Raw genomic sequence first — 18,014 nt, 5'->3', positions numbered from 1 at the left:
CCTCCCTCCCCATCCCATCCTTCTGGGATGCACCTTCCCAGTGCACCAGCCCTGAGCACTTGTCTCATGCATCCAACCTGGGCTGGTGATCTGTTTCACCCTTGATAGTATACTTGTTTCAGTGCTATTCTCTCAGAACATCCCACCCTCGCCTTCTCCCACAGAGTCCCAAAGTCTGTTCTGTACATCTGTGTCTCTTTTTCTGTTTTGCATATAGGGTTATCATTACCATCTTTTTAAATTCCATATATATGCATTAGTATACTGTATTGGTCTTTATCTTTCTGGCTTACTTCACTCTGTATAATGGGCTCCAGTTTCATCCATCTCATTAGAACTGATTCAAATGAATTCTTTTTAATGGCTGAGTAATATTCCATGGTGTATATGTACCACAGCTTCCTTATCCATTTGTCTGCTGATGGGCATCTAGGTTGCTTCCATGTCCTGGCTATTATAAACAGGGCTGTGATGAACATTGCAGCGCACGTGTCTCTTTCAGATCTAGTTTCCTTGGTGTGTATGCCCAGGAGTGGGATTGCTGGGTCATATGGCAGTTCTATTTCCAGTTTTTTAAGAAATCTCCACACTGTTCTCCATAGTAGCTGTACTAGTTTGCATTCCCACCAACAGTGTAAGAGGGTTCCCTTTTCTCCACACCCTCTCCAGCATTTATTACTTGTAGACTTTTGGATAGCAGCCATCCTGACTGGCGTGTAATGGTACCTCATTGTGGTTTTGATCTGCATTTCTCTGATAATGAGTGATGTTGAGCATCTTTTCATGTGTTTGTTAGCCATCTGTATGTCTTCTTTGGAGAAATGTCTGTTGAGTTCTTTGGCCCATTTTTTGATTGGGTCATTTATTTTTCTGGAATTGAGCTGCAGGAGTTGCTTGTATATTTTTTAGATTAATCCTTTGTCTGTTTCTCATTTGCTATTTTCTCCCAATCTGAGGGCTGTCTTTTCACCTTGCTTACAGTTTCCTTTGTTGTGCAAAAACTTTTAAGTTTCATTAGGTCTCATTTGTTAATTTTTGCTTTTATTTCCAATATTCTGGGAGGTGGGTCATAGAGGATCCTGCTGTGACTTATGTCGGAGAGTGTTTTGCCTATGTTCTCCTCTAGGAGTTTTATATTTTCTGGTCTTACATTTAGATCTTTAATCCATTTTGAGTTTATTTTTGTGTATGGTGTTCAAAAGTGTTCTAGTTTCATTATTTTACAAGTGAGTTGACCAGTTTTCCCAGCACCACTTGCTAAAGAGGTTGTCTTTTTTCCATTGTATATCCTTGCCTCCTTTGTCAAAGATAAGGTGTCCATAGGTTCGTGGATTTATCTCTGGGCTTTCTATTCTGTTCCATTGATCTATATTTCTCTCTTTGTACCAGTACCATACTGTCTTGATGACTGTGGCTTTGTAGTAGAGCCTGAAGTCAGGCAGATTGATTCCTCCAGTTCCATTCTTCTTTCTCAGGATTGCTTTGGCTATTCGAGGTTTTTGTATTTCCATACAAATTGTGAAATCATTTGTTCTAGTTCTGTGAAAAATACCCTTGGTAGCTTGATAGGGATTGCATTGAATATATAGATTGCTTTGTGTAGTGTAGCCATTTTCACAATACTGATTCTTCCAATCCATGAACACGGTATATTTCTCCATCTATTTGTGTCCTCTTTGATTTCTTTCATCAGTGTTTTATAGTTTTCTACATATAGGTCTTTTGTTTCTTTAGGTAGATATACTCCTAAGTATTTTATTCTTTTTGTTGCAGTGGTGAATGGAATTGTTCCCTTAATTTCTCTTTCTGTTTTCTCATTGTTAGTGTATAGGAATGCAAGGGATTTCTGTGTGTTAATTTTATATCCTGTGACATTACTGTATTCATTGATTAGCTGTAGTAATTTTCTGGTAGAGTCTTTAGGGTTTTCTATGTAGAGGATCATGTTGTCTGCAAACAGTGAGAGTTTTACTTCTTCTTTTCCTATCTGGATTCCTTTTATTTCTTTTTCTGCTCTGATTGCTGTGGCCAACACTTCCAAAACTATGTTGAATAGTAGTGGTGAGAGTGGACACCCTTGTCTTGTTCCTGATTTTAGGGGAAATGCTTTCAATTTTTCACCATTGAGGATAATGTTTGCTGTGGGTTTGTCATATATAGCTTTTATTATGTTGAGGTATGTTCCTTCTATTCCTGCTTTCTGGAGAGTTTTTATCATAAATGGATGTTGCAATTTTGTCAAAGGCTTTTTCTGCATCTATTGAGATAATCATATGGTTTTTATCTTTCAATTTGTTAATGTGGTGTATTACATTGATTGATTTGTGGATATTAAAGAATCCTTGCATTCCTGGGATAAAGCCCACTTGTAACCACTGTTTTAACAGAACGGTTTCATTTCTATATCTCTAGACTTTTTCTGCTGCTGCTGCTGCTGCTGCTAAATCGCTTCAGTTGTGTCTGACTCTGTGCGATCCCATAGACAGCAGCCCACCAGGCTCCCCTGTCCCTGGGATTCTCCAGGCAAGACTTTTTCTATGCTCATGCAAATATGTTTGTGTATGTTTGTGTACATGTACATGTATAAGGAATAAGGTTACAAATACATTTTTCTGCAATTTGTTTTCATTCAACCACATACTACAGACAGCCTTCCATGTCATTATTTACTTGTTCTTTTAATTGTCTTCCCTTTAGTCCTTAATATGTTTTTGTTGTTGTTGTTCAGTCACTAAGTTGTGTCTGGCTCTTTGTGACCCCGTGGACTGCAGCACACCAGGCTTCTCTGTCCTTCACTATCTCCCAGAGTTTGCTCAAACTCAAGTCCATTGAGTTGGTGATCAGTGGTGATGTACTCCAGCTATCTCATTCTCTGTCGCCCCCTTCTTTTGCCCTCAATCTTGCTAGCATCAGGGTCTTTTCTAATGAGTTGGCTCTCTGCATCAGGTGTCCAAAGTAGAGTTTCAGCTTCAGCATCTGTCCTTCCAATGGTACATAGCTTACATTATTTAACCAATAACCCATTGATGAATAGTGGTTTGTTCAAAGTTCTGCTGTTATAACACTGCAATAATTATCCTTATATGTACAGATATCCACACAGAAAAGTGAAATTGCTAGATTAAAGATTTTCAGGCTAAAACATTTTATTGATACAGCTAATTGCCTTCTAAAAAGGGGTCACCTATTTACTGTCAAGAAGGAAAAAAATTGTCCTCTACATTTCAGTTTCTTCTGGCTGATCTAGGAATGAAATTAACATGAGACAGATCAACAGGAAAAAATTGAAGAAAAGTTTAATAACATGTATATATGGAAGAGACCCAGGAGAACTGAGTAACTTTCCAAAAAGGCTGAAACCCTCACCTTTATACCATCTTCAGCTAAAAACAAAAGAGGATGTTGGGGGTAGTGGTTTAGGACTTCAAAGGGGAGAAAGGCAATTGACATGGAGATTAAAAAGCAAATGTTTGGTAAACAAATGTTTGCTGGGCCATACAGAAACAATGACAATCGTGTTCTCTTGGCAGAACTCTATTAGCCTTTGCCCTGCTTCATTCTGTACTCCAAGGCCAAATTTGCCTGTTACTCCAAGTATTTCTTGACTTCCTACTTTTGCATTCCAGTCCCCTATAATGAAAAGGACATCTTTTTTGGGTGTTAGTTCTAGAAGGTCTTGTAGGTCTTCATAGAACCGTTCAACTTCAACTTCTTCAGCATTACTGGTCAGGAGCATAGATTTGGATTACAGTGATATTGAATGGTTTGCCTTGAAAACGAGCAGAGATCATTCTGTCATTTTTGAGATTGCATCCAAGTACTGCATTTCAGACTCTTGTTGACTATGATGGCTACTCCATCACAGAAACAATGGTCACAAAAAGTCTACTAAACAACAACAACAACAAAAACAATGAGACCCAGAGAGGAATTTTAACAGACTTTTCCAGGTCCCTCCCTGTCTAGCCCATGTAGTTTTACTGTAGTTATCTATTGTATTAATAATATCTCACATCTTGGAATTGGTTTTCTCTACATTCTTTAGGCAGTTAGGAGGAAGGTCTAAGGTTCTTCCTGAGTCTTTTGGGCCCTGCTTGTTTTCATCTTGAAATAATCTACAGCCTGAAGAGACATTTTAGGGTGGCAAGTTTTGTTCCTCTACATTACACTCTCACCAACATTGCATTGACACAATCCTTTTCCACATAGTGGAAATCCTTTTCCACTGATGGATCGTGATTTAGTCGCTAAGTCGTGTCTGACTCTTGCGACCCCATGGACTATAGCCTGCCAGGCTCCTCTGTCCGTGGGATTCTCTAGGCAAGAATACTGGAGTGGGTTGCCATTTCCTTCTCCAGGGGATCTTCCCTACCCAGGAATCGAACCCCAGTCTCCTGCATTGCAGACAGATTCTTTACCAACTGAGCTATGAGGGAAGCACCCCAGTGATGAGTAGAAGCTAATAACTAATGTTTTTTTTGTTTCTGATTATAAAAGGACTGCATTTCATTTGTAGATACAGTTGGAAAACAGAAGAGTATTAAGAAAAAGTTAAAATATTTTGTATTCGTATCAATCAATAAAAATCATCATTACCCATTTGGTGTACTATAGTTAATTTTTATTCTTATTTCTTTCTGTATATAGATTACCTTTGACATACAAAAGAAAGAAGTCCTGAGACACTGACAACTCCCCAACGTCTTGCATACCTCTATAACATATTTCACTCACAAAACACAATTTTTGCAGTGACTGTATCTACTCACTAAAACAGTTTTCTAACTACTTTTATTTATTTTCATATATGTCATATAGTGAATCTGTTCATATCAAAGATCTGCACTACCATGAAACTCAAACAGCTCTAAACTTTATTTATTAAACATTTTTATTTCCTAGCTAAGCATTATCTTACAAGTTTTTACTCGTTCTCTCTACTTCCATCACTAGCAATTGCATTTGGCTTTTTTTTTAGGCCACTTAAAAATTGAGAATAATGCCTGTTTGCTTTCATTCTATTATTCTTTTGTTTTTCTATTCATTTTTTTGAACATTCGTCTTTTCTGGTATGACACTGTTATTCTCCATTATTCTGGTCACTCAATAGTGTCCAAGTCTTGTGACCCCCATGGACTGTAGCCCGTCAGTTTCCTCTGTCTATGAAATTTCTCAGGCAAGAATACTGGAGTGGATTGCCATTTCCTTCTCCAGGGGATCTTCCCGACCCAGGGAACTGAACCCAGGTCTCCTGCATTGTAGGCAGATTCTTTACTGACTGATCCATGAGGGAATCCCAAGTTATTCTAGATTGCTCTATTTTTTTTCATGTATTTAGGATACATTTTTCAAAATTCATAAGCCTGAGGAATAATAACTATTAATAATTGTTCTAATGATCTTTCCAAATGTGTGGATCATCCTTGTGTTATCCAATACAAAATTGGATTTTTAAATGCCAAGTTATTTTCATGTTTAGGATTAGATCTAATAGGCAAATCTGATCATGTCACTTTTCTACTTCCACTGCCTTTTTAAGAAGAAAAACTTTAACAAAAATGGTATTATATTTGACACTTTATTGTATACTTTGATTTTGAATTTAACAATTCGTTGTAGTAATATTTTCTATTCCATACATGAGATTTGCCTCATTTTTTCAATAACTAGGTAACACTCTACAAAATGACATCCCTTAATTTACTCAACCGTTACTCTACTGATGAACATTTGTTCTTTTTTTTAATTGTTTGCTTACTATAAACAATATGCCTTAGGTAAATGATTTGTTTCAGTTCACCTGGAACTTTTCTGGGTTTAGCACTGAAGTCCCATGTCCCAGGAAACTCCTCAGCAATGGGCAAACTGGGACAGTTGTTTACCTCACTCTTTTATCTTCCTACATCTAGTCTTACCTACTAGCACTTTTGTTTGTTCCACGTACTTTCCCAGAACTGGGATTTTGAGGTCATCTGGTTGCTTTTATAAATTACACTTTGTAGAAAGTCCTATTGGAATGGAACTTGGGTAATTTTTCAAGTGGGGAATGTGGAGAGCAAGTCATAGAGTATGGCTCTGATCCACTTTAGAAACCAGAATAAAAATCTTTTAGCATTAGGCCATTTGAGTGAGGGAAGAGAGAATCACAAAAATGATATGAAGATTGCTGAATGGATAAAGGAAAATGCAGCAAGACCCAAAACCAAATATCATGTTTATGTTTTTGCCTAGAATGAGTACTGCTATGTAGAGCCATTAGCTTAAGGATGTAGCAGCAAATTAAGAATCTGGAAACCTGTCTTGTTTAATAGCTTTTCATCTTGATATTTTTATTCCAAATAGGAAGACCTAAACATTAACCTTTTTCTCATATCCTAGAGGCATTAGATGGTTGAATTTCAGTGTTTATAAAAGTACTTTGAGCTACTTAAGCTACTAAAAGTTTATAAAAATATGAATACTTGTCCTGATAATCTACAGATGTCTTCTTGCCTTGTTCGCAGATGCTGGATTATATTAGCATCTCTTAATTAATATTGAGCAAACAAGGTTTCAGTAGGCCTGTTTAATAGGTACATGTACAGCTTCTTCTGCCATCAGAAGTAGTGCACTTTGGAGATAAGAGTCTCAATATTATTTGCCTTATGCTTTTTGGTCAGGCAGCAATTAGGGAAGCAAGAACATGTGCCTTCCAGGACCTGGCACTCATCTGTCACTTCTAAAATAGTTTCAAAGCAATTTGTTAGGTAGTGCTGGCCGAATGATTGGTTTTCCTGTGATAATTGCCAATGTATTTCCTGTAAGGCCTAACGATGGAGAGGCAGAGTGTTATGAAAGAACATTCTAGGGCTATTCTTTATAATCTTCTTAGATCAACCCTTTAGGAATTCTCAGCTTTAGAACACCAAAAAAGAACAGCAACTAATCCACCAAGCTGTTGTGGAATAACCAAAGCCTGAGAAACTGCCTTTGAGCTGCCTATCTAACAGAGGCAAAACTGTGAAAGGCCTTGCAAACTGTAAATCCCAAGCTGTAGAACAGTCTCTACAGGAAGTTGTCAGATGCCCTGGTTAAAGCAAAGATTCTGAGACCCTGCCTTTAGGATCTGTTTCTGCTTAGGGGCTATGCGACCTCAGCCACAGGACACCTGTTTCTCATCTGTTAGATGGGGTAAGTCATACCTGTTTTCCCTGGAGAGGCAGTATAATGTAGCCTGTTAAGCATGCAGGACACAAATCTAAATAATAAAAGAAACGAGTGAATATGACAAGACAGAAACAGACTGACAGGTATAGAGAACAAACAAGTGGTTACCAGTGGGGACAGTGATGGGAGGAGGGGCAAGATATAGAAGGTTAAGAGATACAAGCCACTAGATATAAAATAAGACTCAAGGATGGGATGGGGAATACATGTAAATCCATGGCTAATTCATTTCAATGTATGACAAAAACCACTGCAATGTTGTAAAGTAATTAGCCTCCAACTAATAAAAATAAATGGAAAAAAAAAGACTCAAGGATGTAATGTACAGCACAGGGAATACAGCCAATATTTTATAATAACTTTAAATGGAGTATAATCTATAAAAATATTGAATCACTATGTACACCTGAAGCTAATATTGTAAAGCAACTATACTTGAATGGAAATAAAAGAATGCAGGCCACAGAATTAAAGTGCTTGGTTGGAATCTTGGCTTATTTGTCATTCATATGCTACATGACCTTGGGCAAGTAATTTAACTCTCTGAATCACAGTCTCTTATTCTGTCAAATGGAGTTAACAATGACACTCCCAAGGGTTGTTGGAGGATTATTATGAGATAATTCATGTGAAGTGCTTAGAACTACATCTCATAGATTTTACCATCAACATTTACCAAATGTCAGCTGCTCTCATATATGATGCTTAAAATCATAGATAATAGATCAACTCAAGATCTAGCCAGACTGCATCCAAATCCTGGCTCTGCAAGTAAGTAACCTTGTAAAATTACTCAGCTTCTTGTGCACTCAGTGCTCATTCACTCAGTCATGTCTGACTCTTTGTAACCCCATGGACTGTATGTAGCCCACCAGGCTCTTCTGTCCATGGGATTTTTCCAGGCAAGAATACTGGAGTGGGTTGCCATTTCCTTCTCCAGGGGATCTTCACAACCCAGGGATCATTCCCACTTCTTCTGCATTGGCAGGTGGATTCTGTACCACTAAGCCACCTGGGAAGCCCACTTAATTTCTTAGACCCTCAGTATTTTCATCTGCAAAATGGGAAGAATAAGGTAACAGCCTCAGAGGGTTATTGCAAGTATTACATAAAACATTCCATGTAAAGGGCTTAGAACAATGCCTGGTACATAGTATTCAATAGTTAAGTGTTAGTATTTTTCTCCAAGAGTCTTGATGTATGCTGCTGCTGCTGCTGCTAAGTCACTTCAGTCGTGTCCGACTCTGTGCAACCCCGTAGATGGCAGCCCACCAGGCTCCCCCGTCCCTGGGATTCTCCAGGCAAGAACACTGGAGTGGGTTGCCATTTCCTTCTCCAATGCATGAAAGTGAAAAGTGAAAGTGAAGTCTCTCAGTCGTGTCTGACTCTTAGCGACCCTGTGGACTGCAGCCTACCAGGCTCCTCTGTCCATGGGATTTTCCAGGCAAGAGTACTGGAGTGGGGTGCCATTGCCTTCTCTGCTTGATGTATACACCAAGCTTATTATATTAACAGCATACCTTTTTCTGGCTTTACCCATCACTACCCTTTGGTGTTAGCCATCCACTAAGGCCTAGTGTCTTCATCAATTTTTCTTTTCTTTATCAAAACCAGCTTTTGGGACCTTTTACAATACTGCATAAACATCGAGCTGTTCTCGAGGCTTTGCAATTTAGATGAACTATAAGTGAAACTAAAGGGAATTTCAGATTTCAGACTGAGGATGAGCAAATACTGTGGGACTTTTTGGGAGGAAGTCAACCTGATACATCATATTTAGAATTCCATAGTTACTATGAAAAAAATGTGGGCTGTTAGTACATGCAAAAATCCCAAAATATTGTGCACATACCAAATGCCCAATAGGGACTGTGTTACCCTGCAGCTTTTTTTTGACAACTCATAGATTAAAGCTACTATTAAATGAATGTTTCCTGTGTGTTCAGCCCTACATCATCTCAGTTATACATTACCCAATCCTATGTGGTAGGCATTAACTCCATTTTACATTAAAAAATGGTATGTATTTCAAGAAATTTAATTGATTTATCTCAAGTTCAGGAATTAGGCTCAAATTTAGCATATTTCAAATCCCCTGATCTTTCTACCCTGCCTGCATGCTAAGTCACTTCAGTTGTGTCTGACTCTTTGTGATCCCATGGACTGTGGCCCACCAGGCTCCTCTGTCCATGGGGATTCTCCAGGCAAGAATACTAGAGTGAGTTGCCATGCCCTCCTCCAGGGGATCTTCCTGACCCAGGGATTGAACCCACGTCTCTTATGTCTCCTGCATTGGCAGGTGAGTTCTTTACCACTAGTGCCATCTGGGAAGCCCTTTCTACCCTCCCACATTTAAGTTATCAGAACACAGTGTCATTGAGTATGAATCATTCTGAGGATTCAGAAGTCTGTCTGGGAGCCTGACTGAAGAAGCAGAGAGACTACCTAGCTTTTTTCTTATTATTGCACCTCCTTGGCCAATCTCTTGCCCCATCCAGCCACAAGGACTGCAGGGGCAAATACTCTGATATTCATTTTGAAATGTATGTTCCTGGAGTCCCAACTGGGCCCAGAAAGTAGACTAAACTGTGATCCAAAGTGCTGATTTTACAGGTTTGCTATTTTCACAGGTATATCTGCAATAATGAAAGAAATAAACCCAATTGATAACTGAGAAGATCGTTCCTCCCTTGGATTCTACAAGACCAGAATAACAGCCAGATCAGCATAGTGCCCCTCCCAACAACTGTGTATATTGGAAATATGTAGCTACTTATCTAACTTTACCAGGCTCATGCTCAGTCACTTAGGCATGTCTGACTCTCTCAGTTCAGTTCAGTTGCTCAGTCATGTCCGACTCTTTGCGACCCCATGAACCGCAGCACACCAGGCCTCCCTGTCCATCACCAACTCCCAGAGTTCACCCAAACCCATGTCCATCAAGTCAGTGATGCCATCCAACCATCTCATCCTCTGTCATCCCCTTCTCCTCCTGCCCTCAATCTTTCCCAGCATCAGGGTCTTTTCAAAGTGAGTCAACTCTTCACATGAGGTGGCCAAAGTATTGGAGTTTCAGCTTCAACATCAGTCCTTCCAATGAACACCCAGGACTGATCTCCTTTAGGATGGACTGGTTGGATCTCCTTGCAGTCCAAGGGACCCTCAAGAGTCTTCTCCAACACCACAGTTCAAAAGCATCAATTCTTCAGTGCTCAGCCTTCTTTATAGTCAACTCTCACATCCATACATGACCACTGGAAAAACCATAGCCTTGACTAGAAAGACCTTTGTTTGGCAAAGTAATATCTATGCTTTTTAATATGCTATCTAGGTTGGTCATAACTTTCCTTCCAAGAAGCAAACATCTTTTAATTTCATGGTTGCGATCACCATCTGCAGTGATTTTGGAACCCCAAAAAATAAAGTCTGACACTGTTTTCCCATCTATTTGTCATGAAGTGATGGGACCAGATGCCATGATCTTAGTTTTCTGAATGTTGAGCTTTAAGTCAACTTTTTCACTCTCCTCGTTTCACTTTCATCAAGAGGCTCTTTAGTTCTTCTTTGCTTTCTGCCATAAGGGTGGTGTCATCTGTATATCTGAGGTTATTGATATTTCTCCCGGCAATCTTGATTCCAGCTTGTACTTCCTCCAGCCCAGCGTTTCTCGTGATGTACTCTGCGTATAAGTTAAATAAGCAGGGTGACAATATACAGCCTTGTGTGACTCTCTGAGACCCACCAACTGTAGCCCACCAGGCTCCTTGGTCCATGGGATTTCCCAGGCAAGAATATTGAAGTATATTGCCATTTCCTTCTCCAAGGGATTTTTCCAAACCAGGTATAGAACCTGCATCTATGCACTGGCAGAAGTTTCTTTACCACTGAGCCACTGAGGGATACAAATTGATTGTAAAACTGGCTGTAAAGATGGGGAAAGTTATGCTTCATACATTAAAAAGAATTCCTTTTATGGAGACAGTAAGAATAGATGTCAAGGAATAAATAATAAATATACACATAGATTTTATTGGTTGTTAGTTCATGTTTTCCCAAGAGTAACTGGAGACTTCGATAATACTTTCTGCAGGTTGGACTTTAGGGGTGTATCTTAAGGAGGGCTTGCTGTTCTTGCAATATAAACATTTGTTGGAATAGAGTTTTAAAAGGTCTTTTGTTAAAGATAATACCAGGCTTCCCTGGTAGCTCAGCTGGTTAAAGAATCTGCCTGCAATGCAGGAGACCTTGGTTCGATTCCTAGGTTGGGAAGATCCCCTAGAGGAAGGCATGGCAAACTACTCTGGTATTCTTGCCTGGAGAATCCCCATGAACAGAGGAGCCTGGTGGGCTACAGTTCATGGGGCCACAAAGAGTCAGACAAGACTGAGCAACTAAGCACAGCAAATATAATACTGGCTCATAGTGAATTATGTCTTGGGAGAACTTCATGACTTCGTTACAATGCATACTTTATCAGTGATGAATAAAAAAAGAATGACTATTTACCTTTCCTCCAAATAATATCATGGGATGAGGACCACTTTGAACCAAAATCCATAGGGAGAGAGGGAGTCCATGTCATGAACAAAGGTGAACTAACATCTGCTCCTAGACCACAAATTGTTTACAATCTAGTCAAAGAGACAAACATGTCAGTATGTTTAATACAAAGCAGAATGAAGTGTATACTAGGCAGACTTATCAGTGCTAAGTAAAGTGACTTGAAAGTATAGAGGAAAGTTGAGCTAGTTCTGCCTGAGGACACTAGGCAAGCCTTCACAGAAGAGTTAGCCACTGACTAGGCTATGAAAAAATGAGTTGAGATTTGATAAAGAAAATGCAAGTTAGAATATTCGAGCCTGAAGGAATCCCATGATCAGACACAAATATATGAAAGGAAATGTCATTTTAATTTTTTCCCTTTGACAATAGTTATTTATATAGCTGTGTAGTCCAAGCACATAGTGTGGGCAGCCACCTATGATGGCTGGTAAGTCTGAGTCCAGAAGTGGGAGCTGAGTACTGAACTTCAGTGAAACTTACCACTGTATTCCTGGACTTTGTTTTGGAGGCTAATGGGAGAGGTGATGGAGTAGTTGGCAGCCCTTCTGTTATGGACTGAATGTTTGTGTCCCCCCTAAATTCATATTTTGTAATCCTAACCCTCCAGTGAGATGGTTTTTTGGAAGTGGGGCCTTTGAGAGATAATTATATCATGTGTATGGAGACCTTATGGGATTAGTGAGTGACCTTATTAGAAGAAACACAAGAGACTTTCCTTCCAGTCTCTGATCTCCACTATGTGAGGATACAATGAAAAGTCATATTTTGTTATAGCAGCCAGCTGACTAAGACACCTTCTGTCCCCAGGACTGGCCCTTACACTTGGAAAAGTTGAGGATTTGGGAGCCAGCAGGTATCCTATGAAGCACTGTATGGTTTTGCCATAGAATAAACTCTTGATTAGGCTTCCCAGGTGGTGCTAGTGGTAAAGAACCCGCCTGCCAATGCAGGAGACATAAGAGACACAATGGTTTGATCCCTGGTCAGGAAGATTCCCTGGAGGAGGGCATGGTAACCCACTCTAGTATTCTTGCCTAGAGAATCCCATGGACAGAGGAGACTGGCGGGCTACAGTCCATAGGGTTGCACAGAGTTGGACATGACTGAAGCACCTTAGGATGCAGGCAAACTCTTGATTATGTAGGAAATCACTAGTAAGTTGAATATTTAAATAACCCTAAAATTAAATTTGATCTCATTATATAAAATTCCTTACTTGACTCTTTCTTTAACATCTTAAAAGAAAAATGTGTTTGTCTTTTGTTTATACTGCATCCTCCTACACCTTTCAAGAGAAGGTAAAAGGATCAAATGATGGCCCAAAGAAAAAACAAGGATTCTGGAAAATCACAAAATGTACATGGTAGGTTGCTGCTGCAGCAAAGGAAATAAATGTAGCATCCAACACACACCTATGTCAGGCCAGAAGCATGGCCCAATAGTGTATCTCTGATCGCCTTACAAAGAGTTTAGGAAACATTACGATGTTCCCTGCACTTGGGTTATTTGAAAGATCCTTTAAACATGGATTCTTAGTATAAAAATCAATGTCAGGTTTGTCAATAAAGAGAAAGTGTTCTTTAGGAAGACTGACTGCATTCATTAGTGCCAACCATTAATACATAAGTATTATAGAGCATTAATAATAAAGTATTTGAATGAAGAGGCTACTTATTTATAGCAGTGTGGTAATATTTTGGATTAAAATGTATGTTAAATTTATAGACAGATTTATAAATTGTTTTCTGAACATGGTAATATGATTTGACTGATTCTTTATGATCAAAAAAGTAATGGATGAGATTTTAGACAGTTTCCCATGAAAATAATCACAGTGGTTTATGTCTTATGCTTGTTAGTTGCCCAGTTGTGTCTGCCTCTTTGCAACCCCATGGATTATAGACCACCAAGCTCATCTGTTCATGCAATTCACCAGGCAAGAATACTGGAGTGGGTTGAACATTTCCTTCTCCAGGGGATCTTCCTGACCCAGGGATCGAATCCACGTCTCCTGCATTGCAGGCAGCCTCCTGCACTGCAGGCAGCCTCCTGCATTGCAGGCAGATTCTTTACTGCCTGAGCCACCAGGGAAGCCACTCAGGAGTTGGATTCTTAATTCAGTAGATAAGGGAATAAATCACTGACACTATTAATTTCCTATTCAACATCCACTTTCCCCTTTCTCCTTAGTGACAGATTTTTTTTCTGGATAGTAATATGCTCATCAGAAATTACATTTCTCAGCTTCCATTTCAACTAGGAACTGTTAATGAGACCTAAAGTGGACCTTATTAGGAAGGACTTTCAGGAAAGTTATTTAAGATTGGGCAGACTGCTGGTGAGTCCCATATTGTCTTCTACCTCTCATATTTCCTGCCTGGAGTAGCTGGAACTCTAGTAGTCATTTTGGACCTTGAAGTAACCTTAAAGATGCAAGTCAGCAGTAAGGATGGTAGAGCAGATAGATAGGAGCCTGAGTCCCTGATGACATTTAAGGCCATTATGCCATCCTTGTATGTCCTATCTCTAGACTATATTCATATGAGTGGTAATTTATTGTTTTTAAAATGCTATAGTTAAGTCTCTGTTATTAGTAGCTGAATGCACTTCTTGATACAATTTTCTGTAATCAAAATCACCTTCAAAAATACCCTGGGAAGGTACCATATTAGACCCACATATCTTCCAACAAGACACTCTTGCCTCCAGCACTAGAACACATTACTATTCCTATAGTTGAACACTGGATTTACACATAATGTTGTGAAATTATCACACTATAGAAGTCAAATGATCTTTGAAAAGAAATGAAAGAGTCATATTTCCATATCCCATTCCCTCTATATTCAGGCTCGTTGAAAGATGTGGGACAGGTTGCCAGAATTAGCAAATAAAACAAATAGAAGCTAGAAGCCACATTAAATTTGAATATTAGGTAAACAATCAATAGTGTAAGTATCTTCTATGTAGTAATTATATTATAGATTTAGTTTTTTGTCTGAAATTCAAATTTCACTTGGTGTCCTGTATTTTATTTGACAGCTCTAGATGGAAAACAGAATAACTAATACTATTTAAATGATCATTCTTCTTTCTCTATTTCTGCTAGCTCTTTTTCCTTCTTTTCTTTTCCTATCATACAGTTGAATTTATTTAAGTTTAAGGTGTATCTTCAAACTACTGCACAATTGCACTCATCTCACACACTAGCAAAGTAATGCTCAAAATTCTCCAAGCTAGGCTTCAACAGTATGTGAACTGTGAACTTCCAGATGTTCAAGCTGGATTTAGAAAAGGCAGAGGAACCAGAGATCAAATTGCCAACATCTGTTGGATCATTGAAAAAGCAAGAGAGTTCCAGAAAAACATCTACTTTTGCTTTATTGACTATGCCAAAGCCTTTGACTGTGTAGATCACAACAAACTGTGGAAAATTCTTCAAGAGATGGGAATACCAGACCACCTGACCTTGCCTCCTGAGAAATCTGTATGCAGGTCAAGAAGCAACAGTTAGAACTGGACATGGAACAACAGACTGGTTCCAAATCAGGAAAGGAGTACATCAAGGCTGTATATTGTCACCCTGCTTATTTAACTTTTTTTTTTTTCAGCCCAGAGACAGGATACAGCTTTATTGTGGGAAAATGCAGCTGGCACAAGTCTGAAATAGTAACAATGTATAACCCATCTAGTTACAACAGCAGGGACTGAGGTTTCCCATACAAATCTGTACTGCCCTCCCTCAGCCTCATGAGTATTCATCCCTTTCACCAACAATCATCTCTGGTGATTGAGCTTGCCACTGGCCACAAAGTAGACACAACTCTTCAGGATGAAGTATTGTGTAGGAGACACGCTGGTTCCCGTCCCAGTCTACACCTACAGGGCACTCTGGGGGCCCGCCTGCTCAGCGGAGGTGGCTTCAGTGGGGGCCCTGAGTGGCACCTTGGGCATTGACTCAGGTGGAGGGCCACTTTCTTCTCGGAGATGGCCCTGGTAGAGCCGGCGAAGGCGGGACAGCTCTCTCTCTGGTGGCTGTTTCCAGCAGTACCATGGATACCAGGGGTCACCAGAAACCAGAGTGGGGGCTGGTGGAGTAGCACTCACAGCTCCATGAGAGGTACTGAAGTCAAGGTCCCGGGGTTCAACCTGGGGAATGTGGTAACTGAGGAGACCATGATCCCTGGCTTTCTGGATAGCCTGGGTCAACTTCTTGTGTTGCTTCATACAGACCCCTGTATATGGAGCATGGAAGATGATACCCGTGTAGGCACAGACAAACTGTTTTAAGAGCTTCACGTTCCTAAAGTCAACATGCAGCTTCTGATCCCGGCAGATGGGGCAGGGGTTCCCAGCAACTTTATTACCACGAATACACATCTTTCGAGTCCGCTGTGGGAGTATTCCACCTTTGTGGTTTTGATGGTAGTCAGCCCAGAGAGGGCGAGAACCATAGGGGTTCTGGTATTCTTCTGAGTCCAGGTACTTCCAGGGTTCATCCTCATAAGGGGAAGCAGGAATTGGGGGCAAAGAATCATCCTCAGGGGGGGCTTTGGTGCAAAGAGTCTGGAGGGGAACCTGAACTCCGTTGGCACCTCTGAAGGGCGAAATGTTAGGAAGGCGCCTCAGCAACACGTTCAATACGGAGGCAGCCATCTTGACGTACCCGCAAAGCCCTGCTTATTTAACTTATATGCAGAATACATCATGAGAAATGCCAGGCTGGATGAAGCATGAAGCACAAGCTGGAATCAAGATTGCCGGGAGAAATATCAATAACTCCAGATATGCAGATGACACCATCCTTATGGCAGAAAGCAAAGAGGAGCTAAATAGCTTCTTGATGAAAGTGAAAGAGGAGAGTGAAAAAGAAGTTCACATTCAGAAAACTAAGATCATGGCATCTGGTCCCATCACTTCATGGCAAATAGATGGAGAAACAATGGAAACAGTGAGAGACTTTATTTTTTTAGGGCTATCAAAACACTGCAAATGGTGGCTGCAGCCATGAAATTAAAAGACGCTTGCTCCTTGGAAGAAAAGCTATGACAAACCTAGACAGCATATTAAAAAGCAGAGACATTACTTTGCCAACAAAGGTCTGCATAGTCAAAGCTATGGTTTCTCCAGTAGTCATGTATGGATGTGAGAGTTGGACCATAAAGAAAGCTGAGCACTGAAGAATTGATGCTTTTGAACTGTGGTGTTGGAGAAGACTCTTGAGAGTCCCTTGGACTGCAAGGAGATGCAGTCAATCCTAAAGGAGATCAGTCCTGGGTGTTCATTGGAAGGACTGATGTTGAAGCTGAAACTCCAATACTTTGGCCACCTGATGTGAAGAACTGACTCATTTGAAAAGACCCTGATGCTGGGAAAGATTGAAGGTGGGAGGAGAAGGGGACTACAGAGGATGAGATGGTTGGATGGCATCACCGGCTCAATGGACATGAGTCTGAGCAAGCTCTGGGAGTTGGTGATGGACAGGGAAGCCTGGCATGCTGTGGTTCATGGGGTCGCGAAGAGTCAGACACGACTGAGTGACTGAACTGAACTGAAGATGTATCTAAGGCTTAGTCAGTTTGATTCTTGTGCTAATGAAGAGGAAAATTACAAGAATAATGTAAATTTCAAAACAAGGCAAAATTAAGCAATGCATTTGTAAGAGAAGCATACATAGGTGTCAAAATTATAAACAATAGCAAGGAAATAAGTAGCATAAGATCCAGGATTATGGTCACTCCTGGGGGTGAGGAAATGCTATAGAAAGTATACTAAGGCTTCTAAGGTATTGGTGATGTACTATATTTTAACCTGCGTGGTAGATACATGAGTGGTTACTTTTTTAAATTATCAATCCTTAAACTGTAGGTATGTTTAATCTCTTTTTTGTGAATAATACGTCTCACAATAAAAGTGAAAAATAACGCATTATAACCTTACATTATCATATCCTAAAATTATTCCCTGTTTTTAGCCTATCTGCCCAGTTCAATGTTTGACTGACATATTTTTTCCTCTCAATGAAAATGAAAGTTTTTAATTATATTTATTGCCATTTAATGTTGACATCAAACTTTTGTTTTCTTGTTCAGGTGTGTCTGCCAATTTGCAGATGAGCCAGTTTCTATAAATAGATGTTCTTGTTTTATAAAACATGGATATAAATCACCTAACTGTGCCTTATATTTTAGCACATAATAGCTGTGTGACAGGTACCAACTGGACAGAGGCCAGTTGTTAAGTGA

At 39.8% G+C, this 18,014-nt stretch overlaps 1 protein-coding gene and 1 pseudogene across 2 annotated transcripts in view; one reads left to right on the top strand and one right to left on the bottom strand.

The window, feature by feature from the left end:
* The window catches only part of DCX (doublecortin), a 412,950-nt gene that overhangs the window by 186,591 nt on the left and 208,345 nt on the right, over positions 1–18,014 (top strand). The window lies entirely within an intron of this gene.
* On the bottom strand, positions 15,382–16,439 carry LOC110143805 (small ribosomal subunit protein mS40 pseudogene; annotated as a pseudogene).

This window comes from Odocoileus virginianus, unplaced genomic scaffold, assembly GCF_023699985.2.
Source record: "Odocoileus virginianus isolate 20LAN1187 ecotype Illinois unplaced genomic scaffold, Ovbor_1.2 Unplaced_Scaffold_1, whole genome shotgun sequence".
Classification (NCBI taxonomy): domain Eukaryota; kingdom Metazoa; phylum Chordata; class Mammalia; order Artiodactyla; family Cervidae; genus Odocoileus; species Odocoileus virginianus.
The sequence above is the reverse complement of the archived record's forward strand: the minus strand, read 5'-3'. Positions and strand labels throughout refer to the sequence as shown.